General features: G+C 38.3%; 1 protein-coding gene across 1 annotated transcript in view; it reads right to left on the bottom strand.

The window, feature by feature from the left end:
- Nucleotides 1–17,366, bottom strand: part of LOC109413662 (cuticlin-4) — a 149,976-nt gene extending 132,610 nt beyond the window's left edge. Inside the window, exon 1 of the mRNA XM_019687363.3 lies at nt 17,000–17,366. The gene's annotated coding sequence lies outside the window, so the exon portion shown is untranslated. The remainder of the gene's footprint in view (nt 1–16,999) is intronic.
- Nucleotides 17,367–18,176: the final 810 nt, after the last annotated feature.

The raw sequence follows: 18,176 nt of genomic DNA, 5'->3' as shown, positions 1-18,176 counted from the left end.
AGAAATATCCTCAAAACTCAAGTTAAAAATTTAAGGAAAAAATGCGCAAGATGTATTATCTAAGAGCTTCTACCAAATAGCTTAGTTCTTTCAAGAAAAACTCTTTTGAATATAACACAAAAATCGGTTAAGAAATATTTCAAACTTTTCGTCAAAGTTCTTTTGGGTTATTCGAAAGAAATTGCTTTGACATTCTCACCTACAATGGCATCCAAATACCTACTCCAAAAAATCAGAAATAAAAAAACATTCAGGAGTTCAATCAGTAATTCCACAGACTATATGACCGTTAAATTCCATACCTACACAGTTTTCAATATATATGATGTTTGTACTCTGTGCTGGTGGTACATAACTACGTAGAGATTTCGAAATTCTACCCTTGATTCTTCCTTTAAATCGTTTCAGAATTTCTTCTTTTAATTAAGTTCCAGTGTCTTGCAGAGTTTTTCCATGAAATAATAGAAGGTTTTTCTTTTCTGACTTTCTCCAGTTTTCCCTAATACAGAGGTTCCCAAACTTTTAGTAACCGCGGCGCCTTTTGAAATTTTCAATAATATCGCGGCGCACTAACAACTTTTTACAAAGAACTTAAATGATTTCAACACTTTCAGTTCAAAATTTCAACACAAATGTCACGTTTTTCCACAATCCAAAAAAAAACAGGTTCCCAAAATGATTTTTAAAAGAAAATTGCTTCAAAATTTAACTTTACAACTTTACAAACATTTTAAATTTCTGAAGGATTGCAATGCAGTTTTATAAAATTGGTTGAATAAAGTATGTAGTGCACTCAATTTGAGGAAAAATGGATTGTTTAGAACCCTCAGGACGGCTGACAGTTACGGCGAGGGGTCATTATTTCGTATTCGTGCAAGAGGTACACTGCTCTAAAAATGGGGTTTTCAGAACCATGCACGAAATCGACACATAAATTGCCGCACTTTTTTAAGATAAGGAGATAAGCAGGGATGGCATTCACCATTTGCAAAGAGTTACATTCACTTGCTACTATCTCAGTTCATAAGCATGCTATCAAAAAACAATGTATGGATGACCTTCACCTTGTAGTCCTATCTGAAAGTTTGCCGAATATCATAATGGTCGCACACGCATGCTTAACTCGTGAGCGAGCTGTGAAAGCAACTCTCCACGCCGTGAATGTAAATTACATTCACGGCGTGGAGAGTTGCTTTCACAGCTCGCTCACGAGTTAAGCATGCGTGTACGACCCTTATGATATTCGGCAAACTTTCAGATAAAATTACAAGGTAAAAGTCACCCATACATTGTTTTTTGATAGCATGCTTATTGCTTATGAACTGAGATATTAGCAAGTGAATGTAACTCTTTGCAAATGGTGAATGCCATCCCTGGAGATAAGCCAATCTAGGGCTGAAAATGTCAATAATCATGACAAAACATGCGATAGTGATGCAAGTAAAAATGTAGTTCGAAAACGTTTGAGACAGCACGAAGACTGGTAGATAGGCAGTATTTTTTCTGAAATGAACTTCCAAAAAGTTCCTTGAAATATTTACTATGAACTACAAATCGATAAAATCGAAAACTAAGCATATTATTTTTATTATTTGCTTTATTAGGGAGATTTTCAGCCCGAGGCTGGTTCATCTCCACTGAATTTTCATAACTCTGCAAATGAAAAAAAAACAAAAATTTGGTAAAAATCTAAAACTTTCATGAGGATGTCAGAATTTTCGGAAAACATTCGAAGACTTTGGAATATCCACTTCTTAATAGAAAATTTGGAAAATGGGAAACTCATTTGGTTGACTTTCTTCCGGAGTCTTCCTCAGAAAAGCAAAACTTTGGTGTGAGGCGACACTAGTTTTACTTAACGAAACTAAAACATCAAAAAAGATGTTCCACCTTCAATAATAAGCGTTTAATGTTTGTTCTTGCTCAAGACCCTACGGCGCACCTGAGAAATGTTCACGGCGCACCAGGGCGCCGTGGCACACAGTTTGGGAAGTACTGCTCTAATATATCCAGAGGTTTTTACGTAAGTAGCTCTTTCCGAGATTTTTCAGGATTCCAGGTTTTTCGAGATTTTTCACGGGGTCTATACTAGAATATGTCCCCACCCCCGACTTTCTTCCAGAGTTTCGCACTGGATTCCTCCCGGAGATCTTTCCAAAACTTTTCTAAAGTTCTTTCAGAAATTTCTCTTAGTGGGTTCAGGGTAGTTTTCCAACAGTTTTTCTCGGGATGTTAGCAGAAATTCTTCCAGAGACAAATTTCAGATATTTCTCGTGGATTTTGTACGTGGTTTCTCCCGGAATTTCTCTTTGAGGATTTCAGAGTTCCTCTTTAAATATCCTTATATTTCTTCCTGCGATTAGTCCCAGAACTTTTTTCCGAGATTCTCCGAGAATTTCTTACAAGAAATCTCGTAAGTTATCGTAGGAGATATTACGAGAAAAACTCTTTGAAAAAATCGTGCAAGAAATACGGGAGAAATTTTTAAAGAAATCTTAAAAGGAGCTTTTCTGGTGAAGATTTTGGGAAGAGTTCTAGGAATAATCCCGAGAAAATCTGTAAGAAAATAATTTCAGGTTGATCACTGTAAGAAATAAGATAATCAACTACAACGAAAAGCTTAGAAAATATCCGAACAAAAACACGGGACGAATTCTATGAGAAATACCAGCAGTAGCTCCTGCAGAAATACAAGAAGACTCTCCGGAAAATCTCAAGAGAAAGTTCAGGATAAATTCTGTAAAAACTTTGAGTGACATCCCAGGTTAAAACCGGAAGGAATCTTCTGAGAGATGTCCCAGGGAAAATATCGACAGAAATATCAAAAGAAATCCCTCGAGAACTTTTGGGAAATATAAAAAGTGGAAACTTCTGCAGAAATCCAGGGAGAAACTCTAGAAGAAAGCTATCGGATTTTTTTTTTTGAAAAAATCACAGGAGAAACTTCGGAAGAATTCCCGGAAGGAACACCTGGCAAAAAATAGTGCAATACTCCTTAAAACCATTGGAGGAGCTTTAGTAGAAATCCCAGAAATAACTCCTTCAAGAGGAATCTCAAAAGAAACTCTAACGGGAATTTCGCGTCAACATCTGCGGTATATACTGAGAGAAACTCTTGTGAAGATCACGGAATGAATCCTGGTAGAAACCCACAGAGGCTCTGGGAGCAATACTGGGAAATCCTCTAGAGAAATTCCGTATGAAGATATGAAGATTCTCAAGGAAGAATCATGGAAAAAAATGTTGAAATTTTGAAAAAAAAAAACAACACAAAACAAATGGCGTGAAAAAATACTGAAGGAAACTTGTAAAAAAACCCTGGGAGGAATTTCAAGAGGTATTTCCAAAGAACTTCCAGAAAGAAACCCTGACGGAATTTCTCGGAAATCGCGGTAGCCGATTTTCAAGATGGATACACTACCACTGCATAATCGACATGTTTGTTTTATCCATACCACAGATAACAGATGTTTATCCTAGAACAAAATTTAACTCAAAAACTGTAAAAACCACGTTGTACGTTGTTCACTGCTTCAGTATATACAACGAATTGCTACAGTAATTGCTATCTGACAGGGATTATTTGCGTTTGTCATTTGCACTCAAGCGTTATGAATGCGATCGTTGCGTCATTTCTAAATTGTTGCCAGTTTAAGGTTTTCTTATTGAAATGAGGATTGAAAGGGTTTACACACATTTCCCATGTTAGCAAAACGTCTGTTATCTGTGTTCATACCCACAATGCAGTAAACTCTGTGGACTCTATTTCTGAGTAGATCTACAAGTAATAAAATTCGCTTTTTTTATTCATATGATCCAATGTTTTATTTATTTTTTGTCGATGCAAAATTTCCCGAGTATTCACGAAATTCCCTAAGTATTCCAGGTTTATTCCTGTTAAATCAAATCCTTGAGGATTCCCGGTTTTCCAGGTTTTTTCCAGGTAGTAGACACCCTGATGTTCCTCCAGGAATTTCTCCAGGAATTATTCTGGGAATTCCTCTCTAAATTTCTCCTGGAATTCCTTAAGAAATTCTTCCAAATTTACTGATCACCAACACTGTTCAATAATGTTATTAATAGTATCATCTTGAACAGGTTTGTTTATTAATAGATTCCTACAAATTCTATGAGCAATCTGAGATATTGTTTATGTTCACTTACCCCATGAACATCACATCTTGAAATATCTGGAAGAGAATCTTGGATTTGAACGGCTACACAGTCTTGATGAATGGGAAAATAAGGTTTATTTTTTGTGCAAGGTTTGAGTTAAGGTTAGTGTCTTCTTCAGGGATAACTAATTTCGTTAGTAAACAAACGAAACATAAGAGCAAAATGACAAGCTAGTTGTCCCTGATGAAGACACTATCCAGTATTGAAACAAGTGCAAGTAATAGACCTCATTTCCAATTTACCAAGTGAATCCAAGATCCAACCAAGTAGTCGATCCGCTAATAGATTACAAGTGAATCTAATTAATAGTGCATAATCTAATTTATATTATCTTTCATGATTCCACGCGCCAATTGATGACAAAGATCGCCAGCTAAGAATTGTGTGCTTAGCTGGTAGTACAGCTTACATGACGAACTGATTCAACAGTAACGACTTTTTAGTACGAGTTAAACACCACGCGTCTCCATTTATAGTTTAGTCGTTTTGAAAAGCATGATGCATTTATGTAGAGTGACAAAGGGTATTATCGGCAGGTTTGTTCTCTTCGTCAAGGGGGGTTTTTGTGGGCAAAATTGCCAGAAATTTGGGCACATAACTCAGCTTGTTTAGGAAGGATTTGAGGTCAACTTTGAGATCAACAGGTTTCAAAAAACTCCCCATGACGAAGAGAACAAAACTTCCGAAAATACGTAAGTTCCCCTATATTAACATTTGCATCCATGCGTGTGTTTGTTAGCAAAAACATTTATTCTGTTTCAATGCATCTAATGGATAAACCCAATTTCTAATATTCAATTGAAACAGGCAGTTATAGGTTTACCATTCCATTTTCTCTGAACATCAGACAAAATGTAACATTGCTCACATACACCTTCCACATCAACGAAAAATCAGAAGCCGTTAAATTAAAACTCCCTATTTTGCTTCTTTCTCCCCAAAGAGCTATAACAGAAGCTTACTAGAGGAGTGTCAAAGTGCCCCAAACTGACCGAACATCACCAACAGACATGTTCGCGGGTCCGCCGGTATCCGGTAGCAGTAGCAGCGACAAACAAAAAACATTTTCGTAAGAGCCAAAATTACACCACTTCCATTATTGTAGCTACTTGCGCAATGAGACTGACTGACTATATACTTCCACTGTAAGTAATGGCACGACTCGGCCGTGACATACCACTTTTACAGTTGCGTACATGAGTCACTATCATTCCAACAATTTTGGACCGTCAGCTTGGAGCCTCAAGTGCCACTTCCATTTCCAACCAGACATCCCAGCAGCAATGAGCTGGACTAAAACTGAGACAAAAAGTGTCTGATTTGTGTGCATGGTTCACATTGAACATCTTCGGTTTGTTGTTGATTCGGAACCGATCAGGAAGCCAATAATCCAGGACGGGCATAGTCAGTCCAATTGTTTGGACGGCGGCGGCGGTAAAGAACCGAAATAATAGCCTTCCGGAAAGTCGAACACCACCATAATCGGATCATCATCAAACGACGATGCCCGGGCAAGCCCCAAACATCAGAAAAGCGCACGCGCGGGCACGCAATGTTTTGCCATGAAGTGGTTCCCGTGTGGAATCTATACTGTCTGTGGATGGATAGCTTTGATATGGAGGGGTAATTATGTTGTTTGTATTCGATACGGTGCGGCCGCGGTGCGGCGTAAGTAAATTGGCTCCATTCTACAGCGATGATCCAATTTGGATGCCCTGTTTTGAGGGGAGGCGGCCGAGGAAGGTAGCCTGTTGAATGGTTAGGGCAACCGAATTGTGTTTGCACGCTAAAACTGTGTAAGACCTACTCATAAGTGCATAATTTCCAGACCACACAAAAATGTGTAACAGTTACACATTCTCAAAAAACAGTTCGTACACTCGTCTAGATGCGAAGTGTTGTTTTTTTTTTGTTTTCCAAGGTCACTAGTAAACCTAGCTAGATTAGCGTACAATTTTTTTTGCGAATTTAACGATTTTACGGACACTGGAGCTGATTTTGTAAATGTGCAAGGGTTACACATTTTTGGTGTAGTCTGGAAATTATGCACTTTAGTGCTGAGCGGCGTTAGCGTGTGTATGTTTTGAATGGAGTGTACGAAATGTTTATTGAAGTTGTTTGGATATTCCCGGGAAGAGGTCAAGTACTGATATTTATTGGTTTGATTGATATGTAAGAGGCAAAAGTACTGAAAATCAAATAAAACAATTGCAAAATTGCATATTTGAAGATCTTGTATCTTGGCTTCCAGTTGTCCGATGTTGCTGTAATTTTAATAACGATCTACAAATATCTTGCATTCTAGTTTTCCAGGATTTCACTGCGGTCCAGCATGTAGTCAGAAAGTTCCAATGGGTTGTTCCAAGGCAAAAGTAAGTAATCTAAGCTTGATTGCATATATAATTCGAAGACGAAATTTTCAAACATGTGGCTTTGTCTGACAAACTTCTCCATCTCATAGAAATAAATAACGAGGTCGAACAAGTTAACCAGCTACAATCTCTCGGTTTCGAATTAAATTGGAAAGCCTTTGAAAAACCGCCTGAAACTGTCTGCAAACTAGAACGCAATGAAATTCTGGCAAACTAAAATTCACGCTATATGTAGTTCTTGGGAAAATATTAGCTAAATCGGATTACTGGAAGCTGAGATACCACGACTTAAACTTTAGCATTTTGTATGAAAAATCAGTCTATGAATATTAACTTTTGTCATTGTACAGCAATAGAATACTTTCACTACTCTAGCCGCACTCATTGTAAGTGTCGTGGTTGGGAATCAAACCCATCAAACCTATGAAGCGAGCATGGCATCACTGGGCCACGGGCTCTAGAATATATGGTTTGAAAAGTTAAAAAATTATGATAATGACTGAAAAACGAAAATAAAGTTTTAAATCAAATTTGCTCAAGACATACTGATATCAATATCAAAATGTGATATCAATTTATTGTATGAAACTGATCAAGATTTTTTTTTTTGATGTTTGCTCGTTTACGGAGTATGTCTAGTAGAAACATTCTATCTTTTGATATTTTTTGAAAATTATTACATAACAGTTTTCAAAAATTCCCTGCCCAAAAAACCTAGAAAGGAAAGTCGATTAATTACGTTACGTTTTGAATCAGGAGAGTGTTTCAGCAAAGTGTGAAAACCCATACAAAAATCAGAGGCCTCATCGAAAATGAATAATTTTCACGTGACCTAATTTATGGACGTTCCCTAAATACTGATTCCAAGTGTATCTACGATTTTTTTTCCTAGGAAGTGTGCCATTTACTAATCTTTTTTTCGAATTTTTCCAATTTTCTTCGAATTTCTGTAAAAACTGGGAAAGAATGCTGTAAGATTTTTTATGAGATTCTATCTGACTAGTTCTAACAGCTTACAAATTCAGCGAACAAAGTTTCAACGAAGGCTTTTTTGAGAAGTTCTGCCAAAAGCTGTGCTTGTATGGGGAGTTGAAGTTTTTTTTACCATTTAGCCCTCCATGAAATCGCTTATCGGTTTTTACAGAAAGTTGCTGTAACTTTAATGAAAAATATCATCTGCATTACAAATCTTTTATTTTTTCTAAAATTTTCGATAAGCATTAATTGACAAATAGTTTGAAACATTTTCATTTGCTAATTATTGGAGAATAAACTTTTTTTACCAACATTTTGTAGAAAAATAACTGATTTGCTAAGGGACGATTGAAATATGATGTCCATCATTTCCCAGGGATTTCAGACCCCTTCTCCTTGACAGAGAGGTCACGCTGTTTCGCTTACTTAACCCGGGAGCGGTCGCGTCATGTACTGAGTACACGCACCATGAAAAAAGCTCGCTTGTGGTACACAGCGAGTGCGCTGTGTCGCTGAGGGTGGCCGAAGACGCGACTGCTCGAGGGTTAATATATTGAGTGTCACACTTTCTAAGACCCCTCTTCCGCGTAAACGATGGATATCATATTTGAATGAATCCTAAAATATTATCGGATTTGAGAAGCGCATTTAGAAATTGCACTGAATTTTATTTTTTCAACTTTTTTTTTATTTTCAGAAAAAGGCTGCACATTTAGTTCAAAAGATTTGATACATTTATTTGGTTCACATTGTGAATAAATCTGTTAACAAAGGAGCTAGCTGGGAGTGTTCGATCGATATTTAATAAAGATAATTCGTAAAATTTTTATTTTTCAACAGTTTTGGTTTTTTTAATTTTTTTTTCGGTTTTACAAAATTTCCAGAATATGAAAATAAAAATCCTGAAATTTTTTTGTTCAGTCGGAGCAACAACATCCTGTAATGTTTACTGTGAAAAACGATAAGATTACTTGGTCTGACAGGTTTTCTTTTAAATTGTTTTAGCAGCTGAAATAAATTATATAAATTATCAATCTCTTGAGCTTACGTAGTTACATCAACGTTAATAACAACTATCAACTCTCGGAAATGATTTGCAAAAGTTCTCGTATTACATTTCCCCTGGAAATCTGTGACTCGTGATTTCAAGACTTCCGGAGTGACTGCCATACTAAAGTATTTTTCATCAGGAATAAATTTTGCAAAAAAAAATATCCCAAAACCTAAGCTAATAATTTCTTAAAATTTGCATCTTCAATGTGTTATGCATATATCTTAGTGTGGTTCAAAAAATCGTTTTTGCTCCACACCGCTTATTCGATTTCTAACCAGATTATATGCCTCCTCCCAAAATTTGAGCTCATTTGGTTGAAAATTGAGACTGCACAAGCCATTTAAAGTTTGTATGGGGATTACTATGGGAAAACGATGTTTTTCATTCAATCCACCGTAACATTTTCCTAAGTGCCCTAGTGGGTTAGTTGACCCTTGGTAAACCTAGGATACTCTATCAGCTACAACTTTGCAGAAGACCGCATTCGAATCGGACGCCTCATTAATTAGTTACCGATTTTTATCCGGAATCGAAATCTTTACTCATGATGTTTAAACTAATCGGTGGGCATCACTGCATTTTGCAGTGGAACATAGTAGCCATGATTTCTGTGTGCTATCTTTGGCGCTATATGCAGCAATGTTGCCTGCTGGGAAGCTGGAGGATCACTGTTAAAGTTTGTCCAGTTGGATACAAATCGATAACTAATTAATGAGGCGTCCGATTTGAATGCGGTCTTCGGCAAAGTTGTAGCTGATAGAGTAGCCTAGGTTTACCAAGGGTCAACTAACCCACTAGGGTACTTAGGAAAATGTTACGGTGGATTGAATGAAAAACATCATTTTCCCATACTGCCCATATTCGCATAGTCGATGTAACCACCAACGTCTGCTCTGATGGGAAAACACGATTTTATAGATTTTTTCCGGATTTACATATGCACCGACTATTTGAATGAAATAATCTGTCAGTTTCGTGGATTACAGCTACAAAAAGTGAGCCGCAATGATTTTAAGATGTTTCATGTAATTTTTCCATATTTAAAACGTGTACGTCAGTTTATGCGACCATTCAGTCGTTTTGATGAATGATTACACGGATAAGTTGACGTAACAACCAGATTGATATGACCGTTATGTTAGCTTATACGGTACCCGTTTTCTGAGCACGTGTTAGATTTTTTCCGGAATGTCCGTATTCTTCTTCTTCTTCTATATGGCTTTACGTCCCCACTGAGACTTGGCCTGCATCGCTTTAACTTTGTGTTCTTTGAGCACTTCCACAGGGCTTCCTTTGCCTGCCATTGCATGCATTTGTATATTGTGAGGCAAGTGCAATAATACACCATGCCCAGGGAGTCGAAAAAAAATTTCCCGACCGGAACGGGAATCGAACCCGGGTCTCCGGATGAATGTCCGTATTCATGCGTTAAATACATTCTTTGTTGATAAGCAGCAGTCCCGACTCGAAAGAAGATGTACTAACCGTGGTTTCAGAAAAAAAGTTAACACGTCACATTTTGAAAATATGAACTATCTGATAGTGCGGTCGAGCGTACCATAAAGCGTGGGCATCGTAGTAAGATTCTGTTTTTCAATGATTATGGGGAAATGTCCTGCAAGAAATTGGGATATCAAAACATGTGCATTGTTTCTTGAAATACTATGATTCCTTGGCTTATCTTTACCTGTCCAAAAAATCGCCTAGTCCAATTTGACTTTACGCCGACCAGTTTTCTTATTTCGTTGAATGTGTGCAAAATACCGGAATTAACATTAATCTCCAGGCTCTGCGATGGATCCTAACGGCTTCTACCAATGCACCTTGCAATTAAAGCAGTTTATTTTGAATAGGTTATTTTATGCCTTATTCAAAAAATGCTGTTGTATGTAACTATTTATTAAGAAATACCTTAGTAATATTTACATTTTTTTGAGATTTACTTGATAAACTAAAGCATTAAGTGTCACCCGCGGGCCTCATTTATTTTTTCTCATATTCGACAAATTACGAAATGTTACGAAACTAATTTCATTTTAATAACCTTGTACTATTCCTCTACACTAAGTTTTTACAATTAAATTAGTAAACAACAAAAGCTCATACACCCAACGCCTAATGAGATAGATATGGATTTAATTTATCTAAGTTTTGGAGGATATTTACGACTGGGAAGAAATGTTGAACTGTTGTGGCTTTCTCAGTCTAACAAGATTAAAACGGCTATGCCAAACTCCTGACCGTTTCACTTTTGTTAGACTGAAAAACCACAACAGTTCAGTAGTATTGTTTCAATGATGGCTTTGAAACAAAACGTAAAACTTATAATAGTTTTGCTGTGGAATAATTTTACTCGAGGCTAACCATGAGTTTACTATTTCAATGAGTTTGCTTCAAGCACTTAGTAAGTAGCTGAAGGGGGTTTGAGGAGTTTACGTCGTAATTCAGAGGAAGCGATAGAGATCTACCACAACCATCAATACAAAAAATATAAATGTTCATACATGAGGTATTTGGATTCTATACTTAGGAAATTTGACAAACACACATTTTAGAGTAATTTAAAGTAAGCACGTTAACTGCGAACAATACTCGCCGCTAACCAGGATCACGGCATATGGCGGCGTTGCATAAACTACGAATTGAACCAAGTATGTAAATAAATCGATACAGTATGAACCCAATTTTGTCAGCCCCACAAACTTTTTGCTCTCATTAACTAACGGTCAAACTTCAACTAATTCAACTAAACTACTGCTTGAAAATCTATTTAGATATTAAGGGAGAACAAAAAATGTGTCCCCGAAACAGGCTGACAAAATCGGTTAACTGATGTACACCGTGTCCAATAAGTTCTCATACAAAATACAAATTTAGAAAATATAATTTTATTTTACATCTGTGTTTCATATTTTCAAAATGAATGCATGTATTGAAGGGCCACATAATACTGATTAAATAAAGCATACGGTTTAGAATAACATTATTTTCTATTTGTTTTTATAAGCCTAACAGTACATTACCGTTTTCTGAAATCCGTTTGCACCGGCACGCAAGAAAAATGTCCTAAAAGTTGTTCATTCGGTAGCTAAATAGAGTCCATAAGGTTAAATTTTGAGTTTATATCCCAAGTATTGTACGAAGTGGATATACTAAAGATGAACCAATACAATTTAGGTGATGATATGGTAAGAAATTTGCAAGTTAGCTTCACTTGAGCTGATTTCCTTGAAAATGATCGTTATATTGAAGATAAACATCATAAAACGTAAATTTTGGATAAAATTTACCACAAAAGGGATACAAGTACGTTTTATAAGTGAGAATGTTGTGAATCAACCAGATAAGACACAGCCATGCTTCTTTAACACAACAAATCTCATTCAAATAGGAAAATGGACATTTTTGTTTGATTTACGTATTATTTTGCTCAAAATAAAATGGCTTCGTACTCCACCAATACAAAGTCTCATATTTCTTCTCTTTTGGTCATAGTTACTATTAGCAATGGTGAGAACAGGAACCTAATTTGTTTCAACTTTAAACCATTAATCGTTGAAAATTGACGAAATACCAAAGAAATGGCGTGCGTGCCAGCTGAAACTGACTTACGACACATAAGCGATCAGCAGAGAAGGATAAAGGACAGTTAATTTAAAAACGTATGCTGCATTCGGTCAGTGTTAGTTTGCCTTTCAATTGATACATTTACTTTGATAATCCTAATTACAGATGTGAAAGGAATTCAATTTGATTTTGTATGAGAACTTATTGGACACGGTGTATAATGAAGCGGATAAAACACGGCAGGCTGCGGTGGGCTGGGTACGTAGCTCGTATGCCAGAGAAATGACAAACTTATACCATATTAGCAGAGAACCAGGAAGGAGCCGTTGGCTTCGTGGTAGGGCGCGCACGTTGGCCTTTTAGGTCTTCCTCAACTGCATTTTGCGGCCCTAAGGGGCTCCAAAATCTCAGGGCAACTGGAAGCGATTGATCCAGGACTAAGACCAGTGGAAACGATTACTTCAATCGGCATAAACTCACCATTACGAGTTGTAGGCTATCAAGTATCAATTTGTTAAATTATTCGCATGTTGTTGTCAAAGCATCATAAATGTTTCAGTATCTACATTGCATCCATAATAAGTATTAAACATAATTGATAATATTCACTATGAAAGTTGTTGATATTGAAAATGATTTTCAGGCATCTGAAATCAAATAATTAGATATCTCAAATATAAATTATGTTTATGTCAATAAATTATTTCAATAAATTATGTTCAATCACGTTTTATGGAGAGATTTTAGTTTTCTTGTTCACAGACGTCAGTATTGCGACCACATGGTGGTTACGTCAAAACGTTCTTTTCAATATACTCACATGTTTTAGAACAAACACATTTTTATAATGATTGGAGCATATGCTATACATGGTGTAGGATATGTTAAGCTAAAAAAGTGAATTTTGACCTATATGGCGTTTACGTCACCTATGCGAATATGGGCAGCATAGTAATTCCCATACAAACTTTGATGGGCTTGTGCAGTCTCAATTTTCAACCAAATGAGCTCAAATTTTGGGAGAAGTCATATAATCTGGTTAGGAATCGAATAAGCGGTGTGGAGCAAAACCGATTTTTTGAACCACGCTAATATATCTGCAGAACTTTTTCTAGAGAGATAAACTGCTTCAGAAACACCGGAACATGTTTCCACAGGAAAAGTTTCATTATTTTGCCAAAAATCACTCAATTAGTTTCTCGATAAATTTGGATGTATACTTTGTGAAATTTTCAGAAAATTTTCAAAGAATTTCAGCAAGATTCCCTGATGCGTTTGCTTTCTATCCTAGATGCAATAACCCCATCTGAATTCACCTCATCAGTTTGATGGAGACAGATTCCAGACAATTCCTAATAAATTCTAATAGTTTATAATTGCGTGAGTTTTTGCAAAAAGTTGTTGTAAATTAATTTTAAATTATCTCAAGAATTTTTCACACAAGTTTTCCAAAACAAAACAACGTTTTTGGAACAACATTTTTGAATACTTTCGCTAAGCATTTGAGGAAACTTATGTATTTTCGGCAGTTTTTCTCTCTTTGTCATTTTTGTTTTGATACTTGTAGGCTGCAAATCCTTCCCAACCAAACTGAATTATATGTCCAAGTTTCATGAAATTTAGCCGAACTACGAAAAAAAACAAGCCGGCCGATAATACCCAAAGTTACCCTAGTTTAATATTGCGATATTACATTTTTATTTGGGCAAATCTAGCATGTTTTCTGCCCACAATAAATTCATTTAGTTTTTCTTTGATATTTTTACATGCATTCGTTTCATGATTTCAAAATAAAACTGCTATAAATTACATTGAAAATACGATGCAGTTTTCCATTAAATCTTTTTTTTTAAATTCGCTGAGATGAGCCTGCCTTGGGCTGAAAATCTCGCAAATAAAAATAATTATAATAATAGTTTTTAAATTTTAAAATCGTGGAAAACTTCGATGGTCTTTGAATACAAAGTCTAAAGGCCTCTTGTCTTCTCCATACCATGATGTGATGTACCGAATGATTCTGACATTTGCTGCGCGTCATCTTATTTACTTTTTTCTACAGCGGTAATTTCTTTCTGACTTGCAGTTTTGTGTGTTGGCTCACGAAACAATTACATATGTTTGTTTAGTAAATGATACGATTCTACTCAAGAAGTCTGTGTACGTTCGTAGTATCGGTATGTTAATTTATTACAGCACATCAATCGAACTGTACTGATCTTTACCTGCTAAGAAAATTTGTCGTCGACGATATTTTGCTATTTGCTTTGTATCCACAGGATAGAGCAGTTCAAAACTTTCTTGGAAACTAGCACTATCTGGCGGTCAATTTTCCAACAAATTGTTGCACCACCAAATTGCTTCTGACTTCCAGAAGAACTTTGCCGGAGATGGCTCTTTTGTATTTGCTTGGAATTTTGAGATAGAGCAATTAAACATTTTAATTGGTAACCAGCCACACCTAGTGACGAATTATTCAAATTATTGGTGCATTACCAGATTGCTTTTGAGTTTCTGAAAAACTTCATCGAAGACGAAAATTTTCTATCTCATGTCCATCCCGGGATAGAGGTGCTATTCAAAAAGGTTATTTGACAGCTAGTGTCATCTTGCGGTAAAATTTCCTACTAATTTGTGCGCTGCCAAATTATTTTTGATTACTAGAAGAATGTTTCCAGAGATGACACTTTTGTATCTGCTTTGAATCTGTCCATTGATCACTTATTTCCCACATCCACCTAGTGGCAAATTGTCAACCTGTGCGGGCAATCCCACATGCTTTTGACACATATTTTGTGTTTAAATGTTGAGTTTTGTTTTAATATTTGTAGACGTATTCCAAAAGAATTTTTGAAAGCTTTCGTTTAGGATTCCTCATGCATATCAACAAAAATTCCACTGAAAGCCCTCAAACGACATGAGTTTTTCTATCTTATCTGTCTAATATAAGAAATTCCTTTAGTTCAGTATAATGAGATCAGGATTTTCCATATTACAGAATTTCACTGACGATTACCGGTATGCATCAACACTTTCAAAACAATAAACTTTCCGTGGAGTGTGAGACTGCGAGAAAGCGGATGATTTTACATTCAACAGTCGGGCACTGAATGATTTATGTTTTATACGGCATCTGTCAAATGGCCTTCCGAAATCTTTTCAGCCAAACAACAACCCACCAAACAGCCTTTCATCACTTTTCCATGTTATCCACATACAACCTTGTGTTCGAACATTTCTCCAAACAATAGTAAACTGGAGAACACTCAGCATCACAAAAACCCACCTCACACCACAATAGCAACTTGTTTGCCAAACATCAATCAGAAAGCGCTCAAACCACAAACTCCCCCAGAATTATCTCCATTTTTTCCCCGAATATCGCATCTCCCAGTAATGGTACTCATCCACTTGTGGCTTGTATCCGCAATTTGCATGCCAATGACTGTGTGCGCCGCCTGGGCCGCTTCACTACGCTATGGGCACACAAAGTTCGCTCTTCCGCCGAGATGGGAGAGTCTTCACATTGTTCCTTCAACCTGTCCGTCGACTTGCACCCATGGTCGACTGACACAGCGATCCAGTCTTTCTCGTTTGCGCCGTTTTCACTTTCACTAGCGCGCCCCGAAGGAAATCTTTGCGGGCCACACACACTCACGGATCTCCCAAGCAAACGAGCAAGCAAGCTCATTTGTCACTACACTACGGTTGGACTGGATCACCACGGCGGTCGTCGACGATCACTTTCACCGCTTCAGCTTGCGGTTAACGTGTCACTTGTTCATCAGCTGAAATCCTTGTTCACATTAAAGTTATCCAGTGGGGTTAAAAACTGTTTTGCACGTGGGTTTCTTCTGGTGTCCTAATTCGCGGCAACACCACGTGGTCCGACGTAAGTTTCTCCGGCACACTTGGATCGAGTAGTTACGCATCGCTAGGCACAACAACTATGTACAGGTCGGTTTCTTCTTGTGCACTTGCATCGTCTTCCTTCCCGATGGACGTATATGGGTCACTACGGCCAGTACTGGCCAACAACACCGGATAATCGTAAGCTCTCCCCAAGGGGGAGCCACGGCTCTCGATAATCTCTTATAAATAATTCAGGTTCCTCACACTGGGGCTGCTGGCTAGCAGCGGCGATTAAAGACGACGAGTAGAAAACCGTAAAACCCGAAATTTGCCGTTTTTCACCTTACGCTTCACTTTGATTTTCGCGTGTTCTTCTCGCGGGTTGTTTTTTGTACTTCTTAATTCCACCTGTGTTAACGTATCCGCGGTTTATATTCTTCGATTTCATGTTTCGAATCCGAAAATTGTTGTTTGATTTGTAATTATCTTCCTATTAGAGCACTTCACACGTCTATTTGGAGAACGATCTACATTTTTTTTTGGGTATCCATTACGATGCATTCCCCTGCATTCCGTAGTAGAGAAGGAAACATTTGGGAAGAATAGCTTGATTAGCCTACTTCCGGGCGTCTTCCCCGTGAGTTAGATATTCACACCTTTTCCAGAGAAATGTTTCACTCCAATTTATGCGGAGAAATCGCTACATTTAGTTGGTTTCCTAATGCTTCACGTGGTTGCATATTCGTAACGATCTACAGCTTTGCCACATGATCGAGTTCCTACGGGATGGTCGACGAAGCCAGTTCCGGATATTCCGAAGTATTGACACAACTTCAATGGAAATTGTTGTAACATTTTACCAATTGGTAAAGTGATTTCCTGGCGCAGGACCTCACGATTCCAAACTATCTTAAAATATTACCAACTAATTTCAACAAATCATGATTATTTTATTTGAAAACACAACTTCTCCAAAAAACCCTAAAGAACTTCAGAAGAAACTTACACAGTAGTATCACTTGCAATCAACGCACTCGTTCACTATGTACGACCGACCGGCCAATAAACTGCGACACGTTATAATAATTCGAGACCAATTCAAAATCCACCCGAATGCGGCACAATCTGTTCGATTACTGAACTAGCAGACTCGAAAATGTTTCGCGCACACTGTCTCCGTGCCGCCGTGAACCGTTTTCCCCCGAAAAACTACAACCGATCGCTGCTGCTCGTGGCGAAATGACTAAAACCCGCACACGTCTTGGGGCTCCAAACGCGCCTAAAGGAAATTATGCCTGCGCTCTGCGAGAGCTCAACCGTCAGTGTTAAAAAATACTTCCAAACTAAACGATGTGTACGGCGATTTGGTCCGTACCTCGGCGCGGTTGGCCTTCAGGTTGCTCTCCCACTTTCTTTTCTTTCACACTCTCGCGCGCGCGCGCGCCGCGCAACGACGCTGATCGTGGATCGTGATCCGCCTCGGCACCGCACCATGCCAAGCGCAACCCACTGAGCGATCGAGGAGATCGAAGAAGGCTTTTGCGCTGCTGCGGAGCAGCGAGCGCCGTAACATCCGGGCCCAACCGTGTGCTCTCACGAGGCTCGCCGCGGTTGCGTAAACGGATCTTCGAACTCACGCGATCGAGCTCCGGCTCCGGGTCCGAGTGACTCACGCACTCACATCGACGTGCCGAAGCGAAGGTCACTCGGAAATTCCACCCGGGTCCTTGGGTACGAGGGGGGTGGCGTTATCACTTTCATTCCACCGTTCGGCTTTGCTTCGGGACGGCCCGAAGATCCCCCCGTTCGGGTGAGTGACTCAACCGACTTCGGCGGCGATCGATGACGACGACGAGGACGCCGATGATGATGATGATGATGATCGCCGCCACCACCACGGACGGCGATGTTTGTGCACTGATAAATCGTGTAATGTTGCGCCGAGAAAGTTTTCTGGAAGGTGGTCGGTTGGTCGGTCGGTGATCGAGCGGTGGAGTAACTTTCCTCTGCAGTGCTGGAACTCGATCGTTGGATGGGTTGGTTGCGGTGAGGTGCGGGGGCATGGGGGGTACTCGGATATTGTGCGACATTTCGCCGCGGATGCTGGCTGGTCATCCGGCACCGCACTACCGATCTCAAGAGAGAGAGGTGTTACGTTAGAGGAGTTGTATTTTGCAATTTCG

The sequence above is a fragment of the Aedes albopictus genome, chromosome 3, assembly GCF_035046485.1.
Source record: "Aedes albopictus strain Foshan chromosome 3, AalbF5, whole genome shotgun sequence".
Taxonomy (NCBI): Eukaryota; Metazoa; Arthropoda; class Insecta; order Diptera; family Culicidae; genus Aedes; species Aedes albopictus.
Note: the sequence above shows the minus strand (reverse complement) of the source record. Positions and strands in the feature narration are given on the sequence as shown.